Consider the following 26,343-nt stretch of genomic DNA (forward strand, 5'->3'; position numbering starts at 1 on the left):
ATGTGGCTGCGCACATAATATACTAACCTATGAAAGTGTTATTTAATTGGTTCACATCCATCGCTCCGGTGACTCCCAGTGTGCTTAGGCTACCAGTCTGGCTCTTGATGGCATCGGCGGTGACTCAGTCAACGGCACATCTTGTGCACCTCTCTTACACGAATGTGATTGGCGACTGCCGTCGTGCCCAGCTGTTGTTTTCCGGCTTGGTATAGGTCTGATAAAATTTCAAAGAATTCCTACGCTTACCTACTACCATTCTCCATTCTAATGTGTACACTAAACTCCACCCAGCTATATATATATATATATATATATATATATATATATATATATTGCAGAATTTTAATTTACAAAACATAAGTGCAAGAAGAAGCAACGATTGATGGCCTACCTCTCCTCTCCGGCTATCACTACAGTCTTTTCGTGGCAAAGGTTTCCCGACGACCTTCTTTCCTGATCAGCGCACAGCAGGTTCAACTTTCCCTCTCAGTATTGGTGTTGTGTATTTTCGAAAAAAGCCAATCCCCCCTTATTCCCCATGCAGCTATCTTTTTAATACGCATTAAAGATAAATTAGCAAGACAACTCCATCCATTTAAGTTTTTTTTTTTTTTTTTTTTTCTTTTGGCGTAAGTTGGGGAGAAAATCCCAATCATTTATGGCAAAACTCAGGGAATTAAAATCATGATATATTATCATTACTATTCATTTATTTGTGGACAGATTTAAAATCATGGGTTACGATCTTAATTTCTCACAACTGCATACCCAATAGGAGTCAATCAATGAGTAGTAAATCGCAATCTCGCATGATAGGAAAAATGATTGAAGTGCCACTTTACACTACCTAGGGATATTACACCAAGTGTAAGAGGAAATTTCAAAAGTGAAAATATCTAAGGAAAAGTGGAAATCAATAATTTTGTTTCCTAAAGAAAGTATGCAAAATCAATCAATTTCCACAGATAAAACGAGCTAGAGGCAGCAATCTTTATGGGTGACGTACAAGCATTTTTCAATCGAGTCTCTGTTCTGGGCCTCACTGGGCTCTCGCCCATTACAAGATGGGCTTTGTGGGCATTGAAGTTTCTCATGTTGCTTTCAAAACTTCGGACTTGTTTGGTAATAAAGTGCTTTCAAAGTGGGAAACGCCATTTCCTTCCGCTAGTTTGATGTTGTAACTTGATTTTTAATTTTAATTTTAAAATACAGTTGAAAAATTAATATCTTTTCAAATTATTAGATCGAGCTACTCAAAATATTATCAAAAGTTAATTTAGAGACCTTAACTCAATATCTCATTACATTTTTTAGTGAGTATAAATTATTTGCATCTACCATATATTTATGATTCAAATTTATTACGCTTCGTAAAATCTCAAACCAATCAATTGTAAAATTCAAAAAGTGAAGTCGTCTCAATCATTTGGATATTTTTTTCATTTAAAATATATTAAGTTTTTTTCATTATTAAAATATTTTTAAAAATAATAATTAATAAAATTTAAAAAACAAAATAAAAATTAAATTGTTAATAGATATTAAAGGAATGATAACAGTGACAAGTATAATTAAAATACAATAAGGGACACTGTCTAATAATCATGCATGTAAATTATTTGGTTCTTCTTGTTGACAGAGTGTATGAACTACAGTTATCCTTATTCAAGCGTCAAATAAACCAAGAAAACATATTTAGAAAAAGCAAATCTCAATGCAACGTTATCAATAAAATAAAGAGTTTTTTTTAATTAGTATAGATTAATAACTAATAAAAAATTATTTTACATCATTTAAAAATTTATACAAAATATTATTTTGAGGATCGACCTGTAATTTATAATCTTCAATTATATTAATTTAAAATAAAATATAAATTTGTAATGTTTAATAATTATTTTTAAATTTTTTTTAATATAATTACTGGATTAACTCAATAATGTTGGATATGATACGAACCTATATATATAGGGTCATATTTAGACCTGGCCACAGGCCGGTTTGGCCCGTGAACCGGACCGAAACTGGCCCGGATAAAACCGGAACCGGAACCGGCAGACCCAGAACCGGAATGAACCGGGACCGAAACCGTGGTTCTACAGTTCGGTTTCGGTTCACATAAATTGGAATCGTGAAACTGTCGGTTTACACCGGTTTATGAACCGGTGGTTTACTATGCTGAACCGCAAAAAATTTGAATTTTTTTTGAATTTTTTTTGAATTTTTTTGAATTTTTTTAAAAAAGCCAACGGTTCCTGCGCAGGAACCGTTGGCTTGAAGGGAAAATTACCGGGGACCACCCCTGCAATTTTGGTCCCCTATAATTTCTCTGAATCTCAATCACCTCCCCATATTTTTAATTTTTTTAAAGTTTTTTCAGGAACCGTTGGCTTGAAGGGAAAATTGCAGGGGATTTGGTCCCCTGTAATTTCTCTGAATCTCAATTCACCTCCCCCTATTTTTAATTTTTTTAAAGTTTTTTCCTATATATACCTCTTTAAATTCCATTCTTTCAAATTTCAATCTCTCCACTCTCTCACTCAATCCTTCAAACTCTCATTCTCATTCTTTAAACTCTTAATACCCTCTCAATCTTTCAATTCAATCAAATTTTTTTAATTTAATTAAATTCTTTCTTAATTTTTTATTAATTTCAATTTCAATTTTTTTTTATACAATTCATAATTAATTATAGAATTTATTTTTATAATTAATTTTATTTATTATTTATTTATTATCTTTTATAATTAATCATATAATTTATTTATATAATTAATTTTATTTATTGTAATTAAGTCCAAGCCTTTCTTTTAATTTTCAATTATTGTAATTAATAATTTAAAAATTAAATCAAGATAATGTATTAGAATTGACTGTTCAATATCGGTTTCGAACCGAAACTGTCGGTTCCAAACCAGGGCCATGAACCGGAACCGACGGTTCCAAACCGTGGACGAACCGTCCTGTTACGGTTTCGATTCAGGATCTTTATGTTTTCGAACTATGAACCGGCGGTTCTGAACCGAAACCGGTGGTTCATGAACCGTGGCCAGGTCTATTGTAGGCTTTAACTATTTTGTGAGCCCACAATGAGTTAGTTTTGGTCTAATATGATTCAAACACGATGAGTTATACTAAAAGTAGAATAATATGACGTAGTGTCATCCATAGTAAACATAACAAGTTAATTCAAATTAAAAAACAAAAAAAAACAAAAGAAGGACAAAAATTGATGTCTGTTTTTGTCTGACTTCCGGTTCATGATAAAACTCATTAAAGTGATTTTTGTATATTTCTTGATTTAACAAGACAAATATTTATTTCTATTTTCTTTTTTCTTTTTTTGAATTTATATGTTAAGTTTTTATGATCCACTTGAAATTTAATACATTGTCAGAACAATTATATGCAGAAAGCAATCATAAATGGGAGATTCAGCGTGGATTTATAATTCAGAAAGCTAATAAAAAAGAAATAGATATAATTAAATTATTTTTAAAAAGTGCAACACATTTGGACCAGAAATTTTTTTAAATATTTTTGTTATTATTTATTTTGTAAAAATATAAAACATGTTTATAGAATATTTGTCAAGATAAAATTTGAACCACAAATCCACAGTGTATTGCAGATTGGAATTCAATTGTCAAGATAAAATTTTCAAACTTGTGGTCACCTTTGTTGCTGAACTTGAACCCCATAAACATTTTGCTTTTGCTTTTGTTTTCTTGTTTTCAAAATTTAAAAAACAAAAAACAAAAACAAAACAAAACAATTTAATTTTGATGGGCTAATCGATGTTCCACATCTAAGCTTTGAATTTCAAAAAGTCTAAGAGGCTAAATGTTAATTATATTTTAGGGAAATTAATTAAATTACATTTTTTTAAGGGTTATAAAAAATTTACCCCATTTTGGGATTTAAACGAAAATACTCATATTTTAAATGATTTAAATGAAAATACCTTAAATATTCAATAAAATACCAAAACTAACCTTCTTTTATTTCTATATAAACCATATCTCTTCATTTATCTTTAACATATATAATTTTACTTATTATCTAAGAGAGATTTTTTGAGAGAGAAAAGAAATTATTAATCAAAATTTCTAGCAAGAAGAAAAAAATTTGTGATATCGAGGTATTTATACGTGTTGTAACTTCAATCGTTATTATTTTATTGATAATATAATTATATGTAGTGTTTTATATAATAAATTAGAGTTGTGTGTAAAAAGAAATTGATAAAAATTATAGGGGGTATTTTGTAATTATTATAGTAGTAAAGGGTGAAATGATATTTTACAATAAAAGATATTAGAAGATTAGATTCGATAATATTTGGAGGTAAAATGATATTTTACAATGAAGAGTGTTAGAGATATATTAGATAATATTTGAGGATAAAATGATATTTTACAATATAGGGGTAAAGTGATATTTTTACAAATTAGTATCACATTAATCAAACTATATTAATAGTCATAATATGTAATCGAATTATGTAATAGGTGTAATTGTATAATAGAAATAAAATTACAAAATTCAAGCTTAATAATAAAATAATGTAACACAAATCTATAAATAGTATTTTCAATCATATTAGTATTTTCAATCATATTATTTATGTTGATTATATATTTTATTGTAGAATTAATCTAAATGAGTGGATATGTTTCAATTAGATACGAGGGAAAATAGATAGAAAATTGTAATAATATAATAAAATATGTTGGACGTAACTAAAAATTGATTAAAATTCCAGAACATACGACATTCAAGGGATAAATCCAAGTGGTGAGCAAAAAGTGTAACATAGATTGAAGGATATTTAACATTCAGATAAGCATCTTGACGATGACATCCCTGTTGAAATTTCGAATGATGAAGATGTTGAGGTTCTTAATGGTCTGTCTAACCTTTTTAAAGAATGTGTTCCAATTTTTGTAACAACTAGAGTTAATAATGATAGTTATGAGATTTAACAAGTAGATGAGGGTTTACATAGTGGTAAGCCGAGTAGTTATCTAGAATATCAAAAGAATGGTTTCAGAGAGATTCAAAATATCGGGATCAATCTAAAACAAGAATTTTCTGAGGAAAACTTTGCATACTTAAATGATGTTGATGTTGCTGTATTGTATAGTGCAGAAGAATTTGTTCATAAAAACTAAGAAAAATTTTCAAATTGGAGTGAATTTGAAGGGAAGTTTATGCATTATATTCCCATCGAGGAACCAAAGTTTGAAAAGAAGACACATATTAATGAAGATATTTGAGGTACAAGTAGTTCCCTGCAAACAAATCTTGATGATGGGAATGTTCATATTACTGCATTTCATTAATTACCACCTTTTCCTAATCAGCCATTTATATTAGAAACCCAGGAATGCGAAGAGATAGTGATTCTCCAAAATTTGGTACATTATTTTCAAGTAAAAAACATGTCATTGATGTAATAACTTGAGATGCTATTGAGAAGGGATATCAGTTTAGAGTGTACAAGTCAGACACACTCAGATGGAAGGTTAAATATCATAATGAACAATGTAAGTGACATGCACTGACAATAAGGGTAGGAGAAAGTGACAGTTTTGAACTATGTCATATGGATACCTAACACACATGTTCTAGAGATTAGATATTACCTCATCATGCGCAAGCAGAGGCCCGAACTTTAGGGCCAATTTTGAAGATGAGATTTATATTGGTTGATCGGGTTTATTGACCAAAAGAGATTATTACGAATATTGTCAACTGATATAAAATTGATATATCATATACATAAGCATGGTAGGTTAGAAATTGGGCAGTTTAATCATTGAAGGGCATACTATCCTCAATACAAGTCAACCGATCTAAGATAAAATTGCTCTATCGAGCCAATGCAACATCAAAGTAATGATGGAGAAATCTTGTCCACTGACAAGGGGATTGTTTGACATGCACTCGATGGTGGGGGGCATAATAAAAGGCTTTGATGACATGTACTCGTTGACAAGGGTCGTAACAAGGGTATCGACAAGAATGGGCTCGGTAACAGGAGGTTGAACAAAAGCCTCGATATGAGGCGAAACAACGTTAGGAGGACCCGATGATACATCTACTGACAATGATGGGGGTGACGTTAACGAAGAAAATTGGCTATCTAACATCCCCGTGTATCAAATAATATTGTCAAATCAGTCTGTGGCTTTCTCCATCGGAGATAAAACTAGCAAGAAATTAACATCATTCTGCAAATTTTGGTTTAAGTGAACTTTGTTATTATACCTTATACATATTTAAATTAATAACAAATTATTACTTACTGCATCTTTGGTGAAGATAGTTGAGATAACATCCCATCCTGGAATGTCTTTCCTGTGCCACCTCAACATTTGGACAGATCCTGAAATTAGCGAGATATCCATCCATCAATGTAGTGTATCCAGTGTCTAGTATATCCAAAATTACAATTTCCACTTAAATTGATTACTCTATAAAATTGCAATCATATTAAATCAATTATGTTTTAATCACAATTTTTTTAAAATTAATAAGTGTCGTAATTACCTGGAATGCTAGTGGAAATCTCATGATACCATATTGTTTCAACAGGTTTTCCCTCTTCTTTACCAGGCCAGAATCCAAAGAAAATTTGGGAGATATTATCACAAATCGAGCGATATGTTATCTGCCACACCTGTACTCCTCATGGGTATGCATTCGACCCATTAAGATGATCAGTCAATTGTAATATCTTCTGGAGGATTATTTTCCTCAAATCACTCTCTAATAACCCCATGTGAAGATAAAACAACAGTGTCGACTTTATTACATTAGTGTCATTCTCCCCCTCACGGCCTCTGTTGGAAAACACGACTCAGATCAGTATATGTAACTGACTTATACCCATGAAAATATATTTGGTGGATTCAATCTATGGCCTTTGATGTAATATACATGTTAATATCTAACATATAACTAAATTAGAGGCCTATCATAATGGCAAACTCGTACGGATTGAATCTCACGTCAATCTCATTAACTCGAAATCATAACTCCTCTCTCAAATTCACCTTATTTACCACTCTGAGGATGAAGGAATGTATTAAGACCCCACTAAATCAGCTATCCTTGAGGTCTAGAAAGTGTCCGAAATAGATACATCGAAACATTTACAATTACCACTTTAATAATATTTTCTTAATAATGACTCTCATATCTCTATATCCATGTGTAGTAACTTGAGTCTTAAAGTGTTTTTCAATAGGGAATCTCATTTCATCCTTTCTCTCATCTCTTTTTCTATTTTATCGAGCTCCCTGTAAAAATATTAAATTACAATAATATCAATTTTATATTAGAAATTATTCAATTCTAAATATAAATGCATTATTTAGAAAAACAGATATCAAATTCGAATTTTATACGTCAAAAACCCTTAAGATGCAAAAATTTCAATTTACCCTTTATATGAAAAATATGAAAAAAGCCCATAATTTAAAAAAAATTATTTTGCCCCACCAAACCCACCATGCAAATTTGCGTGGTGGAAAACTTTGAAAAAAAGCATTTTGCTCCCCACCAAGTGAATTTGCCTGTCAACCACACGAATTCGCATGGTTGACTGGCGTATTTGTGTGTCAACAAATTTTTCAAAATTAGAATTCTGCCCCACCACACAATTCACTATTTGAAAACTAGCATTTTGGCCCTAAACCACACGAAGACGTGTGATCCAAAAAGTTTGAAAAATGCAAAAAACTTCCTAGTCTCCACGAAATCCCACCACACAAATTTGTGTGGTCTGCATAACATTCGTGTGGTGACTGCTGATTTCATGTGGTGAGATTTCACCTCTTAAACTTCGTTTTTCAAATCCCATTTCATCAATAATCAACTCTACAACTAATCTAACACAAAAGCTCTAAGATAATTAATTCAAATCAAGCAATTTCATCAAATCTTTCAATTCGAAACCCTAACTGTAAACACCTAGATAGTGCATCTAATCCACAAAATCTTTAACTCAAATGTATGAAAATATGACAAAGATTGTTTTACTAACTTTTTTATCCATTTTCGTTGTCGAAAAAGTCATCAAATTTGCCTGAGAAAGTTGTCGGAGACAGTTTGCGTAATTGGCACACAAGGGACGTGTTTTCATGTGGCGTAGAAGGGCATTTTTATTGTTTTATTTGATTTTGGCATGAAGGGCATTTTTGTCTTTACAATGAAATAGAGTACTTTTGTTTAAAATTCAAAAAGTTTGGTAATTTCATTTTCCACCCCTAAGTTTTTAGTAATTTAATTAATTTGCCTATTTTTTATTCAAACAGGGCAGGCTTGGCACCATTAGTTTTATCTGATTGTGATTTTTGTGAAAACTATGACTTTGATTCGGTCTTAAGTATAGAAACTTAATTGAAATTGAGGCATGCCAGTATATGACGACTCTAATTATCTATTCTTCCAATGAATATGTAGTTCAATTTGGATGACTCAGGTCATGATTTCGAAGTTTGATAAAAGAAAGTAATTTAGAAATATTATTTCACTTTTATATAATTATTTATGCTCATTAATTTAATAAAATAATAAAATCTTTTGTACTCAAAATATTGATAAATTAAATATTTTATTATTAAATATTTTTAAATTAAAAATAAAATAATTTTAATTTTAATATTCAAATTAATAAATATTATTATTATTAATAAAATGATTGTTATTATTCGTGTTTTAATAAACTCATTCTTTTATAAAGGCATTTTGATCCTTTTAAGATTTATTGGACTTAGCAAGAATAATAAAAAAAATTAATTATCTTTTATTGCAAATATATTTTTTAAGTTGAAAAAGTCCAAATGGTTAATAACCTTTAAGGGGGTGAATAAATTATTTAAAAACTTTAACTAAATCAAGACTTTTGAATAAATTTATAAACAAGTTCAACCAAATGTATAAACGTAAAACCTTTCAAACAAATATTTAATCAAAATCAATCACTTAAGCAATCTTAACAAGGGTAATCAAACAAAAATCAATATTCAACAAATTATCACAACACACATATACAAAATTTAAGGTAAAGAGAAAGAGATAGAAATGTTCAATAATTTATAGTGGTTTGGAGTTTTCTCTTCTAAGCCTCCTATGTCAATTTCTTCAAACAACTTGCTTGAAGTTCTACTCGTAAAGATATTGTCTTTTTACAATAATTCTACAAGATTTTACCCACGTACACTAGTTCTCTAAGATTACGCCCACCACAATAGTTTATTCGAGATTTCGCCAAAGTGTTTGAATATAGAAAATAATATTTGTGGATGCCTCTACAAGGTTGATACAAGAAAATGAGTATAAATATATATCTCAAGAATTTTGAGTTATGAGCTTATGTGAAAAATGAGAGAAGAAATTAGTTTAAGCTTTTTACATTATAATTCCCCATAAAAGAGTCTTCAATTTATAGTTTTGAATGGTTGGAATGGCTCAAATGACCATTGGTTAGGATAATGTATCTGTTGAGCTTCAATAATGAAGTTTTTGGCTTTGAAAACACAAGGGACGAGCGTTATCTTACACATTCTAACTTTGGTGGCTTCAAAATAGTTGTCCAATGGTCAAATTCTTAAAACATGCCACTTTAAGGATGGGTATCCTTTTTTGCACCTTCAAAATTCAATTCTAGAAGCTTCTGACAAAAAGAGATTTGCAGAAGATATCTAGAGGAATAGGTGTCCTAAGGCATGGGAATAGGCATCCTTGTCATGGGAATAAGTGTCCTTGATGTGGGAATGAGCCTCTCTATTTTAGGGACGGATGTCCCTATTCATTTGACAAAAATTTTCATAAGCTTCAAACTTGCAAAAACGGTCATAGGATGAGCAAAGGAAACAGCGTCCATAATAGATGAGCCCCTAAAGGTCCAATAATCTCTTTTTTTTTTTTATTGATGACAAAATTTAAGTTTAAATATTGAAAAAGTCATTTAAAGAATTTGAAAGAGTTTAGAGCTCGCCCTCACTTGAATAAACTCCCATTTACTTTAACAATATAATTCAATTTACAATTAAACCATTTCAAGTTATAAACTCATTTCATAACTATTTAAACTTACCAATCTCTCCCCCTTTTTATCATAAATCAAAAACAATATTAAAGGAAAAATAAATTAAAGCTCAATTTTTCATTTGATTTCCGATTTAAGGCTAAAATAATACAAATTTGGAAGCTCACTCCCCTTTAGTTAATGTCTATATGCTCCCCCTTACTTTAACAAAAATATTTACCAAGTTTTAGTGTTAAGGCAAGTTTATATGACAAGATTTGGGAAAACTTTTGGCAGTGTCCCCTAAATTTTTTATAAATCCCTTTTTCAATCAACAACAAATATAAAAGAATATACTCTAATAAAATTCATTCAATCCAACCAAACTTCTTTCCAAACACTATTAATTTAATCTCAAGAATTCACCTCAATTTCAATCCACAAATATCACATCAAGTTCATCAATTCAATTTCAAGATAATAAACATGAACAAAAAACATTAAAATCAATTGATCAAGAGGAGATATTATCCATTTACCCTTATATCTATCTATCAAACATGCAATATTCAAATAACACATATCCAAAAAAAAATATTCATAATCAATTCATCACAACTCAATGTTTAAAATTATAATTCCCAATGCTATTTAATTAATCATCATCAATAAATATAAATATGATATTCAACTAAATATGATAACCAACATGAGAATAAGTTTGAGTACTATAAAAAGAATGTGTTCCTCAAAGAGTTATGATATACAAAAACTAAAATTTGAGAAACCATTAGCAAATGATTGGCCAAAAAATCATGAATAGACATTTATATAAAGAAACACATGATTTTTCAAGAATTTTAAATTGAAACACAGGAATTATGCATTAAATCAAAGTACCACAAGATACAAATCTTGGATATTTTGATCCACTTTGAGAAGAATTTATGTAAATCAAGTCATAATTAATTTTAAACACAAGTTCGCATTGATTCGACTCAATTTTGTAATAAGTATTAAACACATATGGATGTTCAAACTTATATAAAATGTTACATAGATACCAATTGAAAAATATATCTATATCATCATATATTTACTAAGATATACATGGAATCATTCAATCAATTCAAATGCATTATTCAAATATTATCACCATCACATTAATAAGGATTCAACCAGAAATATTTCAAGGAATATATATATTCAAACAACCAATCAACCAACAATCAAACTCATATGGTTATTAAATTAAGAGAAAAGTTTATGTACTAACTCAACATTGTAAGCTCTCATCTTGAAGAAATTATAATTTTCAAAGTACCTTGGTACTCTCATCTCCATTACCCGAATATGTGTCTTGCATAGCTATTTATTTTGCAACATTTGATTCCAATGCTACAAGGCACACCTACAAAAAAAAATTCAAGTTTTCTTTGGTACCTAAATGGTTTTGAGTCCATCAAGTTTAGTCTTTAATGTTCCTTTAGGAATCCAAACCTTTTTTACCTTGAATGGTTTGTCATTCCTAATTGGACATTTTCCAATATTATGATCAATCAAAGCAAAAAATTTGCATTTTTAATGCAATGAATGATTATTCTTTAATGACTATATGATTTAACAAAGGGATTATTTCCATTATACTCTAGGTCTTTCTTATTTAATGCACATCTTTAAGATACAAGCATCTCATATAATCTTTTTGTGTCTATCTTGAATTTATTTAAAATCTCATTTGAGTTAGTCATTTTTTCAAGTAATGCATCATTTTCACCTTTTAGCTTTTTTAACTCATTTGATGCTAAAATCTTTTCATTTTTAACAAACTCAAGTTCTTTCTTAAACTTAGCATGCTCACTAATGAGATTTTCATGATCATTTTTAATGCATGTCAATTATTTTCTCAAAGATTTATTTTTAGCACACGTGCATTTATATTCATCCATTAAATAATTAAGTGCTTCTTGCAATTCACTAAAAGATTAAGAGTTAGAGTTATTACCTTTTTCCTCCGATTTGCTCATGACCATGAAACATAGATTGACTCTTTCATGTCTCGACTCATTTTCATTACTTGAATATTCGATTCTACTCTAAGTGGCCGCAAACACTTTCTTTTTGAGTTTATTCTCGTTTCTCTTCTTCATGAGTTAAGGACATTCTTGTCGGATGTGATTGAGCTTCTTACATTTATAACATATCACTTCATTGTCACTATCCTCCTTGTATTTTAATTTGGAGAAGTTCTTTCATTTACTTCTTGACAGAAACTTGCTGAATTTCCTTGGAAGAACATTCATACCTTCCTTATCTATTGAAAAATCATCACCATCATTTTCTAACTTCAAGACAATATTTTTCTTTGGTTTGATCTCCTCCTCCTTAGGCTTTCTTTTCATTTCAAATGTTAATAGGCTCCCAATAACCACATCTATGCCTATTTCGCTTAAGTCTTTTGATTCTTCAATGGTAGTCACCTTTATACTCTATGATTCTAGTAATGATCGAAAAATCTTCTTTACTAGCTTAATGGTCTAAAACTTCTTTCCAAGTCCTCTAAGATCATTTACCAAGTTTGAGAACCTCTTGTACATATTGGTTATATTCTCTTCCAAATTTATTTGGAACAATTCATATTCCCAGAAGCGAAGCTCGATTTTGACTCTTTCACTTGACTTGTACCTTCATAAGGGGTTTGAGGATGGTCCGTAGCTCTTGAGTTAAATCACATAAGGAAACACAATTAAATTCGATTGAGTCTAATGCACAAAATGACATATTCATAGCCCTTGCATTTAGACTCATCAATTTTTTATCTTCCTTTTTGAAATCTTCTTCATTCTTGGGAAAATTTGTTCTATGATCCCTAGGGACAAAATCACCATTTTCAATGATTGTCCATAACTTATAGTGTACAGACTAAATGTGAAGTTTTCATCCTAATTTTTCATTGAGTGTAGTTTGACCCACAAAACAATGGTGGTCTTATAGTGCTATGTCTTTCACCAAAAACGGGGGTAGATGAACTAGCCATTCTAAATGATCTTAAACTCTAAAATTCATTTGCCTTTATAAACCTAGTGTCTAATTTTTGATACTAATTGAAAAACCCCAAATGGGTGATAATCCTAGATAGGGGTGAATAAGATTTAAAAACTTTAACCAAATCAAGACTTTTGAACACATTTATAAACAAGTTCAACCAAACATAGAAACGTAAAATCTTTCAAACAAATATTTAATCAAAATCAAAAACTTAAAATCTTTCAAACAAATATTTAATCAAAATCAATCACTTAAGCAATCTTAATAAGGGTAATCAAACAAAATCAATATTCAACAAATTATCACAACACGCATATATATAACTTAAGGTCAAGAGAAAGGGATAGAAATGCTCCATAATTTATAGTGGTTCAGAGTTTTCTCTTCCAAGTCTCCTATGTCCATTTCTTCAAGCAACCCGCTTGAAGTTTAACTCATAAAGATATCATTTCTTTATAATAGTTCTTCAAGATTTTGCTCACGTATATTAGTTCTCTAGAATTGTGCCCACCACAATAGTTTATATGAGATTTCGCCAAAGTATTTGAATATAGAAAATAATATTTGTGAATATCTCTACAAGGCCGATAAAAGAAAATAAGCACAAATGTATCTATTAAGAATTTTGAGTTATGAGCTTATGTGAGAAATTAGAGAAGAAATGAGTTTAAGTTTTTTACATTATATTATCAAACCTATGCCCCACCAAAGAGTCTTCAATTTATAGTATTGGATGGTTGAAATGGCTCAAATGACTATTGGTTGAGATAATATATCCGTTGAGCTTTGACAATGATGTTTTGACCTTGAAAATATGAAGGGATGGGAGTCCTATTTTGAGAGACGAGCGTCTTCTTACACATTCTGACTTTAGTGGTTTCAAAATAGTTATCTAATAGTCGAATTCTTAAAACGCGCCACTTTAGGACAAACATCCTTTTTCACACTTTCAAAATTTAATTCTAGAATCTTTGGATAGAAAGGGACTAGCAGGGGATTGTTAGAGGAATGGGTGTCTCAAGCATGGGAATTGGCATTCTTGTCATAGGAATACGTGTCTTTGATCTGGGAATGGGTGCCCTATTTTTGGGACGGGTGTCCCTATTAATTTGGTAAAAATTCTAAGAGCTCAAGACCTACAAGGATGGTTATGGGAAAAGCAAAGGAATCGACATCTCATAGGGGATGAGTGTCCCACATTTGGGGACGGGAGTCCTATGTCTGAAAAGATGAAAAATATATATTTTGCTCATCTTTCAATTATAAGAATTTTATGTCTTGGACTTAATTAGCTCACTAACTATAAATTAACAACTTTAAATTTAGTTTTGACATAATCAAAATATCTAGAAGTCTAACATAAGTAAATAAAAAAACAAAAGCAAATAAATAATTTAATTATAAAAATAAAATCACAATATGGGTAAAAGGCTTTTCTGAACGTTTAAAAAACAAAAACAAAATTTACCTTATTATAGTGAGAAAGAAAGCTTCATGATTAAATTCTTTTGTGCCACTGAAAGCCTAGTTTTAAAAATCTTTCATTTATAGACCAATTGATATTTTCTATTTGAATTTTGATAAAATGGTTATTTTTCATCCTTTTAATTTAAAATTTTTATTTATATATATGTATTTATTTTCATTAATGAAAATCATTGCGTTGAAAGATAAAAAAATCATTTTGCAAAAACTTTTTTATTTTTTTCTCTTATATTTTATATTTTCTCATTTCCTCTTACTTTTTTCAATTTTCTCTTTTATCCTTTTTTTTTTTCCTTTTTGTCCTTTCTCATTATTGATAATAGAGTCAATTAGTTTATGATATTTGACCATATTTAGTCTTAATCGATAAGGTCTCTTATTGGAAAATTTATTTTTCTATAATGCCACAACTTGCAAAATTTGAAGCTTTTTTATTCTCGTCTGAATCTTGTCAAAAAGCTCATTGCGAAGAATGGATAAAGTCTAGAGCTTTGCCAATTTAGAGATGAAGGTTGGAAGAGTTCCAACAATTACATTAGAGGTTGATGTTGTACCACGTATAGAAGTCACTCAGTCACTTGTTGAGTTCCAACTAACGAAAAGCTCTTATTCTATTGCAACTCATCCATCTTTATTGATAATTCCTACCCATGACAAATTTGATTGTTTTTGACACTATCTCTCAATAATTATGGCTAATGATAGAGATCAATGCTATTTTTATAATTTCAATAAAAAAATAAGGTCAAATTGGTAATTGATATTTTCTATTAAGTATTTAATGTAGTTTTGTAATTTTACAAAAAATGATAAACTAGTAATTTATAGTAAAATCATATGGTTTTTATTAGAAACAGTAGATAATAAGTGAACAAATGAACCTCTTTAAACTTAAAGATGCAAAATCATTATTTGCATCAAAGTTAGGGTGGAATAGAATAAGTTGCCCTTATTTATTTTACAAAAGCTTGTTTTTTCCTTTCTTATAGTGTAATTTGTGGCTCGGCAGCATGGTTACCCTTTGATCATGGTATTATAAAAAATAAAACCTTATTACAAAGATAAATTACCTTAAAGATGAAGAGTTATAAATTATTACTAAGATTAATAAAATTGGCACGAATAAATAATTATTATATTTGATTAAGAGTAATAAAAAAAATCAAAATATTTTTTATTTGAATGTCCTTAAGAGATTATAAAAATAAATTAGTATTGGGTCTAGTTAAAATCATGTCTTATGCTAAAGGGTTTGTTTTGTATATTTTCTAATGTATTTCCTATATTAATAATATATTACAAATTTTTATATTTTTATATTATGAAATTAATTAATTAAATTAATTTTTTAAATTATCATGTTATTGTCAGTATATTTTTTAAATATATTTTATATGATTTATTTTTTAGATTAAAAATGAGAATAATTTTATCTTTAAAATATAACAAAAATTAAGAATATATTGTCATACGTAAATACAGATATCTACTTGAGGAAATGTAATATTTTATATATATATGTGTGTGTGTGTGTGTGTATAATAATTTGGTTGTTTTAATTGATATATAGTCATGTTATATGTCACAAATTAGAATAATATTATGTGTATTTATTTTGAATATATAAATAATTACACATTTATATATGTCATCATATGACTGAGTTTTATTTTATCTTTAATTTAAAATCATTTAGTTATATGATAACACACATTAAATATGTATTCATTTATATATTTAAAATAGATACATATAGACACGTCAATTGGGCCGGGCCTAAGAGACTTGACCTAAAACACAAAAATAGAACCCGACACAAAAAGGCCCAACTCGGCACTATAGCATGATGGGCCATGCTTATGGGTTTGTCAAGCCGGGTTTGAAGCTTTAGTATTAAACCCATGAGCTACCCGGCATGACCCAACACTGTGTAAAAAATGAAAATAAAAAATATTTTTTTCTGCCAGAAGCCATTGCTTCTACTGCTTCTACCATTTGCTTCTGCCACAAGGCAAAAGTCGTTGTTAAATTTTTTTTAATTTTTTAATTTATTTATTTTTTATATAAACCAATTTAGTTATTTACATTTTCAATTTCATTTACAAATCTCTCAATCTGAATTTTTTCATTATATTTTCAATCTCATTTTTTCTTATCAACTCTTTTTCAGAAACTATCTGAATTCGTAAATAATAATTCTTTATATTTATAATTTTATTTTATTTCACTTTTATCATTACAGAATATTACAAATGAATCCAATGTCAAATAAATTCAATCCATTTGAATATTATTATATTGGTGCTAATGATATTATTGATGATACACAAGGTGAAATAGGCGGAACACCAACAGGTGAAAGTGGTATAAGTATAAGTTCGCATTATTCAATTAAGAGAAAAGGAAAACAAACGTCAATGGTATAGGAGCACTTCGATCGAATAAAGGAAACAATAAAAGGAAAATTAATTCGTCAAGCAATATGTAAATATTGTGGTTCTTGTTTAACATGTGCAAGTACAAATGAGACGGGACATCTTCGCCGACATGTTACTGATTATTGTAAAAAAATTTCACGTAAGCTCAGAGGACAAAAACAAATTGCATTCACTCGATCATGATCTGTTAGTCTAGATGCCAGTTCAACAGGAGGTCCAAGCGATTCTAAACTCATAGGAGAAATGTCAACTTTTGCATACGATCAAACAAGGATGCGAGACTATATGGTCAGATACATAGTTACTTCTGATCAACCTTTTAGTTATGTAGAAAATGAAATTTTAGAATCGATAAAGCAAAATAGTATTTAATTGGCATTTAAAAGAATTTATTGGTCAACTATTAGATCATATATCTTGAGAAATTATGAATTAATGAAATTAAAAATTATTGGAAAATCAAGTAGTTTTAATGATGTTATTTCAATAACTTATTATTGATGGATTGCTACAAATTAACAAATAGGGTATCTTTGTGCAACTATCCATTATATTAATTCTAATTTGCAGTTATACATAAAAAATTTTGCATTTAGAAATTTAAAATATATGCATGATGATATTACAATTTATCGTACATTAGCAAATATTTTTTAGGAATATGAAATTAATAATTCTATTTTTTAATTACTTTTGACGATACCGAAAATAATGTTAAAGTTATTGAATATATGTATAATCATTTATCTCCTTTATTTAATAAAAAATTATTTCATATTAATTATGCATGTTATATTATTAATTTAATAGCTCAAAAAAGTTTGAGCTTAGCTAAAAAACATTAAGAAGTAATTACACTTGTTATTGCATACATTTCATTATCCCCATCACGGGTATATGCATATCATCAATTATGTAGATCAATGGGCTTGAGAAGAAAAAAATTAAAAATAGATAATAAAACTAGATAGAATTCAACATACCTCATGTTGAAAGCGTGCGAAGGATATGAAGTTTTTATAACACGATACTTCAATATCCAATCAAAAGATTCGATGTATCCTTTTTTTTTTACAGATCAAGATTGAGAAATAGGTATGGCTCTAATGAACATATTAGAGCCATTGTAAACAACCATGGATCATTGTTCAGGTGTGTATTATCAATAACTTGTTCAATAATATATACTATGATAGAAATAAGTGATATTTTTAAAGAACATATGTATCATCACTCTCATCATATTTTTTAGAATATATGTATGTAAATAGAAAAAAAATTTTAAAAATATTAGAGTGAAAAGTTTCAAAAATGAACTCATATATATTATTTACAAATCCAAAAAAATTGTAAATATGACAATATTTGAACTTGAAGTTCCTAAAATTGGATGAATAATGTTAAATAGACTTTTTACATGATTCTCTACCTAAAATTTAGAAGCTTTAAGAAAATGATTAAATAAAATGTACTAAAAGGATAAAAGCAAAACCACTATTTTATCGGCATCATATCTCTGAAAGATTGCAAGTCGAATATATTGATATAATGATAAATCCACTAGATTTATGGAGAAATTTAAAAGATAAATTTGAACATCATATTTAATAATGCTCTCAATGACTCTGTAATTTAGTACAACTTTACAATGTTTAAATTTCTCCTGTTTAAGATAATGTAGAAGAGAAAATATTCTCTACCTTTATATATATATATATATATAATAACATGCTCTTGTAGTAGCAATATCAAAAAAAGAAATTTTGAATTAATATTTTCTCATTAATGAAAAACCATCAAACTCGCCCTACAAATATTGTATCATTCCCTAAAGTGAACATAACTACTAGAAGTAATTATCATGGGTGTGAGTAAAATTATGAATAAAATAATTTTCGATCCAAAGATGGTTATAATAGAAAATTTCAGTCATACCATCATAAGTGGACTAAGAATTAAATAAAATAAAAAATAATGCAGAGTAAACCACAAAACAATAAACGTGATCGTAAATGTCATTAGTTGTGTACCTATAGTACACACAAATATGAGGTGGATCTATATTAAACATCCATAAGAATTAAATTTTTGATGATTTAGATCCTGTTGATTTAATGAATCTTGATATTTCAAAACTTCTTTCAAGAATAAAAATATGGGTTACTTGAACAGTGACATGAATGCCTAAAATTTTATAATTAAAATCCATCATATATAATTATTTTAGAGTCATAAATCTTATTTTATGTTTTATTATCATGTTCTCCTTTCTTTTAATATTGTGTACGTTATGACTAACGTAATTTTTAAATGAAAGGATATGGACTTCAAAATTAAAATGTTGACTTCAAAAGTTGATAATAAAGACATGTGTTTGGTGGATAGTACAACAACGCACACAATTCTCAAGGAAAATTTTTTTTCTTAACTTTAACATCGATTGAAGCTAAAATAAATATTATATCAAGATCAATAAATCTAATTGAAGGCTTTGAAAGAGCCATAACTTTGTTAAAAAATGAAATCAAATTAAGCATTGATGATACGTTATATTCAAGTAGATCTAGAAGAAATTTACTTAATTTTAAAGATATAAGAAATAATAATTATTACATTGAAACAATGAGTGAAAATGTTACAGAATTTGTCTATATAACTGGTAATGCCTTTGGAAGAAGACTTATACTAGAAAATTTACTCATTTTATTATATAGATTATATTATACAATCAAAAAGGCAATTAAAATCTACGTAGTATCGAATCAAAAGTTCTCTAATCCCAAAGTCTTTATGCTTTGACATGACCGTCTAAATCACCTAGAATTTACAATGATGCGTAGAATTGTTGATAATTCATATGGGCATATATTAAAAAATTTTGCACCGCCTGTTCTTAAAGCAAATTAATAATAAGACCATCTTTCTCCAAAATTAGAGTTGAATCCCCATTATTCCTACAAAGGATTCAAGTGAACATATGTGGACCCATTTATCCACCAAGTGAGCAATTTTATTATTTTATGGCCTTAATTGATCTATCTACATGAAGATCTCATGTTTGTTGATTACCAATTCGAAATATTGTATTTGCTAAATTGTAAACACAAATTATCAAATTAAAGACACATTTCACAAATTATTCGATCAAGTCAATACGGCTAGATAATGCCGATAAATTTATGTCCAAGATATTTGATGATTATTGCATGTGTATGAGGATTGATGTTGAACATCCAATCCCGCATTTCTATACTAAGAATGGATTAACTAAGTCTCTTATCAAACGACTCTAGGTAATTACACGTACTTTATTACTAAAAACTCAATTACCAATTTCTATGTGGAGACATGCCTCATTACATGTTGTAGTGTTAATCCGCTTGCGACCTTTTTCTTATCATCAATATTCTCTTTTACAATTAGTTCTTGATTACCAATCTGATATATCTCATTTGAGGATTTTTTATTGTGCCATATATGCCCTATTGTGTCTCTTCAATACACAAAAATGAGATTCTAATGTCGTTTAGAAATTTATGTTTGATATAATTCATCATCCATTATTAGATATCTGAAACCATTAACATGTAATCTTTTTACTGCATGATTTACAGATTGTCATTTTAATAAGATAGCATTCTCACCTTTAGAGAAAAAGAAAACACCTCTTGAAGTTACGCATGAACTTACTTGGTATATACTTACCATGTCTTATCTAGATCTTCACACATCCCCAAGTGAAATTGAAGTGTAGAGGATAGTGCATTTATAAATTATTATCAACCAAATACCTAATGTATTTGTAGATACGACAAAAGTGACAAGATCACATATTCTAGCTGCCAACGCACCATCAAGAATTAATATAATTGTTGAACAGTCTATTCGAATAATGACTAATTAATCTACTACGTGTTAGAAGAGTGGTAGACCTGTTGGATCGAAGGACACTGTTCCTTGAAAAAGAAAGGCAAATAATCAAATAGATATCAATTATGAGGATCCTAGAATGAAAGAAAAATTCATACTTTATAATATTTCTCCAAAAGAGGTTATGGTCCTTGAAGAGACTCAAGTCCCTGAAGTAGCACAAACCCCTAAAGTGGTGCAAAACCTTAAAGAATAGAAAAATAAGAATACTAAAATATCTTTAAATTATGCTTATATACGAGATATGTGGAACTGTGAAACGGTTAACATTAATGATATATTCTCATTTGTAGTAATTACTGAATTTATGAATAATGATGATTTTGAACCATGTACTGTGGCTGAGTGTAGACAAAACCATGATTAACTTAAATGAGAAAAAGTAATTCAAACAGAATTAGTTTCTCTAACAAAACGTTAAGTATTTAGGCTTGTAGTTTCAACACCTCAGGACGTATAATCTATTGGATATAAATGAGTATTTGTGAGAAAAATAAATAAGAAAAATGAGACTGTTAGATATAAAACCAAACTTATAGCCCAAGGTTTTTCCCAAAGGTTAGGTATAGACTTTGATGAAACATATGCAACTGTGATGAATATAATCACATTCAGATATTTAATTAGTTTAACAGTTTCTAAAGGACTAGATATACGTCTAATGAATATAGTTACTACTTATTTGTATGAAAACTTAGATACTAAAATATATATAAAACTCCGTAAAGGTATAAATTGCGTGAAGCAAAAAGGGTCAACTCAAAAGGCATTGACTCAATTAAATTACAAAAATCATTGTACGGATTAAAATAATCTAGATGAATGTGGTACAACCATCTCAGTAAATATTTGAAAAAAGAGCGTTATGTGAATTGCCCTATATACTCATGTGTCTGTATCAAAAGGTCAAAATCGAGATTTTCCATTATAATGGTTTATGTTGATGATATGAATTTAATTGAGACTCTTGAAGAGTTCTAAAAAACTATTGAATATCTGAAAAAGGAATTTGAGATAAAAGATTTGGGAAAAACAAAATATTGTCTCGGCTTGTTGATCATGGGACTAGAGATTTGAGATTATTTTATTCTATCAAATCCCCTAAAAATCTTAATTTGGTTAGATATGCAAATGTTGATTATCTTTCTAACCCTCATAAAACCTACTCACACATGAGATATATTTTTACTTATAATGACATAGCGATATCCTAATGCTCCACCAAATAGACTTTGTGTAACATCCCTCCCCAAAAGTACTATCCACCGAAGGAGAAATGTTATGAATTAATATCCGGAGCGTCTATTTTATAAAAAAAAACTTTAAAATGAACGCATAACTAAAAGTTTTTAAAAATTATTCTAAGAAAACTAAAAATCTAGAAGCGAACAAAATGTGTATATATCTCATATGAAAACTCATCTGAAACATCTAAGATCATGGAGTAATCATATACATACCCTTAGATACAATTATACAACTGTTTGAATAGGGCCAAAAATCAAAAGTATTATATGTATGTAACAAAAACCATAGGTAACTAGCCCCAGCCTAGGTCTATCTTCATTGAACCGACCCTACCTTGCAGCTACCTTGGTCACCTATACCAGCAATCATGAAAGAAAATGAAGTGAGAGATAAGAACACCTAGTAAGGGGAAAGAATTAAGTAAACTATCTCCTTTTCTGTTCTAATTCACTTTTGGGACTCAACCTCACATCATAACCTCCATAAGAAATCGAGGGGATAATCTAGTTTATTATTTACTATTTAGGTCATACTTTGTCCTATCTGGTGTCATTTGGTAGGACAACCTTTTTGTTCATACAATTTAATAGTCCAAACGGTCTCTAATTCATACAAGCTATATATCATTGAAAAGAGGATTCAAAGAGCTTTCTAACAAGCTATAAAAGCACTCATGATTCATCAGATAAGACAGTCAAAACATGGGACGAAATTAGTGGCAAAATTATAAATATTATCCAACTCTTTGCCATGAACAATATCACATGAATAGATAGCCCAAATGGCAAAACAATATTTCTCAACTCCAAAATCATCATTTATAACATAGATCTAAGGAACCACAAGCATAAAACATGAAACATATCAAGGATAATAGCCCTTACCTTATTTCAAGCCAATTTTTGCTAAATTGGCTCCCTCATTTTTGTCTTCCTTCTTTGATCACCAAACCCACCTTTAAATCAACACCAAAACATACTAACATTTTTATATAACATGCATCCAATATATATAAACATAGGAAAAGGGAAAAAGAAAGAGATCTTTTGATTACTAAAGCTCCAAAAGTGTTTCCTCTTCTTTTCTTTCAAACCCTTCAAATCATCCACTTTCCTTCTAAAAACAAAGAAAAAAAAGTATGAAGAAGGCTATTTTTTTGGAAGAGACGGAGAAAATGATGGAAAAAGGGTAGAATTGCCTTTTTTTTTACTTTTCTCTCTTTATATATATATATATATATATATATATATATATATATATATATATATATATATCTTTGTTTTTCTTTTGTAAATGCTTTGTATATAACACACACACATTTCAACATATACATTTAAAACTAGAAATGTCTCAAAGTAGGACCGAAATACATAAATACCCCTAAAACGTATTTGAGGGTATTACAGCTCTTCCCCTTTCACAAGAATTTCATCTTCGGAATTCACAAAAACAACTCTGGATACTTCTCTTTCATGGTCTGTTCTATTTCCCAGGTGGCCTCCTTTACCTTCTGGTTTTTACATAGGATCTTTACCAGAGGAATCTATCAGTTCCTTAGTTGCTTAATTCTCTTATCAAGTATCTAAATCGGTATTTCTTCATAACTAAGGTCTTCTGATAATTGAATATCATCTATATTCATGACCTGGGAATGATCACCAAGGCACTTCCTTAAAGATGAGACATGAAATATATCATGAATCCAATCTATATTGGCTAGTAAGGCCAATTTGTAAGCCACTTTACCAACTCTCTCAATTATCTTATATGAACCAATAAATCTGGGAGTTAACTTTCCTTTCTTTCTGAATCTCATCAAATGCTTGAATTGAGTAACCTTTACAAATACAAATTCACCTACATTGAATTCCAAGTCTCGGCTTCGATGATCTGCATAGCTTTTCTATAGATCCTAGGCCTGTTTTATTCTTTGCCTAATCAGTTGGACATCATCAATCATTTTTTGGGTCAACTCAGGCCCAAGGGATCAGGATAACATATCTCTCTCTCCTATCTCATCCTAGTGAAGAAGAGTACGACGCCTTCTACCATATAATGCCTCATAAGGTGTCATCTGAATAATAGCATGGTAGTTATTATTGTAAGCAAACTCTACCAAAGGTAACATTTCTAGCCACGTAGCTTTATGATCCAAGCAACAAGCTCTCAACATGTCCTCCAAAATTTGATTAACCCTCTCTATCTGACCATCTATCTGAGGATGATAGGCTGTACTAAATACCAAATTAGTACCCAAGGATCTTTGGAGACTCTTCCAAAAAGCTGATACAAATCTCGTATCATGATCAGATACAAGAATCAAATAATCTCCTCAGCTAATCTGTGGTAATAGTATCTTTGATGGGTAGGAAATGAGCTAACTTGGTTAATCTATCTACAATCACCCAGATAGTATTGCATCCATTTTGAACTCTAGGGGGTCCACTGATGAAGTCTATAAAGATATGCTCCCATTTCCATTCTGGAATAGGTTGAGGCTGAAGTAACCCTGAAGGTCTCTGCTGTTTGGCTTTAATTTGCTCACAGGTGAGACATCTGGTAACAAACTCACCTATATCATTTTTCATGCTTGATCGCCAAAAATGTCTTTTTAAATCCTGATACATCTTTACACCCCCAGAGTAGGCAGTGTAAAGAGAACTATGAGCCTTAGTAAGAATTCTCTGTCTCAATTCAGTTATTTGGGAACATACACTCGATCTTTGAATTTGAGAACTCCATTTGATACCTGAAACTCTGTCTCAAGACCTTCTTGCACTTTCTGAATTTTTTGTTGACACCATTCATCTCTTGTCTGAGTCTCTTGAATCTCATCTATGAGATTGGACTAAATCTTTAATCTAGCGAGGGTTCTAATCACAAGCTCAATTTGCTCTCAGTCAATTGTGATATCATCATGTTTCTACTGAGGGCATCTGCAACCACATTAGTCTTGCCTTGATGGTATTTAATATTACAGTCATAGTCTTTTACTAACTCGAGCTATCGCCTCTGCCTCATATTTAACTTTTTTTTAGTGAAGAAATATTTGAGGCTTTTATGGTTAGTATAAATATTACATCTTAGCCCATACAAATAATGTCTCTAGATTTTCAAAGCAAAAATTACTGTTGCTAACTCTAAATCATGAGTAGGGTATTGGGTTTCTAATTCTTTCAACTGTTTTGAGGCGTATGCTATCACCTTGCCTTACTACATCAATACTGCTCTTAAACCACTGTGTGAGGCATCGGTGTACAAATTGTACTCAACTCCCTCCTTTAGAAGTGCTAACACAGGAGTAGTAGTTAATCTTCTTTTTAATTATTGGAAGCTTGCCTCACAAGTATCTGACCACTGAAACGACATTGCTTTCTTTGTGAGACTTGTGAGAGGTCTAACTAATCTAGCAAATCCCTTCACAAACCTCCGGTAATACCCTACCAAACTCAGGAAACTACGAACCTCCTTGACTGTCTTTGGTCTTTGTCATTCAACTATAGTCTCAATCTTACTAGGATCCACAAATATACCCTCTGCTGAAATCACATGCCCTAAAAAGGTAACTCTATCTAGCCAAAATTCACATTTCAAGAATTTGGAATACAGTTGTTTCTCTCTCAATCTCTGAAGGGTAAACCTCAAGTATTGTTTATACTCCTTTTGACTGTAAGAATACACTAAGATATCATCAATGAATACCATAATAAATTTGTCCAAGTAGTCATGGAATACCTTGTTCATCAAATCCATTAATACTACAGAGGCATTTGTCAATCTGAACGACATCACTATAAACTCAAAGTGGTTATACCTCATTTGAAAAATTTCTTGGGTATATCCTTCTCTGCCACTCTCACCTGGTGATAACCAGATCTCAAATCTATCTTGGAGAAGACCACAGATCCCCTCAACTGATCAAATAAGTCATCAATCTTGGGTAATGGATACTTATTCTTAACTATGACTTTATTTAGCTCTCTATAATCAATCCACATCCTCATGGACCCGTCTTTCTTTTTCACAAATAGGATAGGAGCTCCCCAAATAGAATGACTCAGTCTGATAAAATCATGATCTAGTAACTCTTAAAGCTATTTTTTCAATTCTTGTAACTCGATAGGGGCCATTTGGTAAGGTGCTTTCGAAATA

Source organism: Mangifera indica, chromosome 1, assembly GCF_011075055.1.
Source record: "Mangifera indica cultivar Alphonso chromosome 1, CATAS_Mindica_2.1, whole genome shotgun sequence".
Classification (NCBI taxonomy): domain Eukaryota; kingdom Viridiplantae; phylum Streptophyta; class Magnoliopsida; order Sapindales; family Anacardiaceae; genus Mangifera; species Mangifera indica.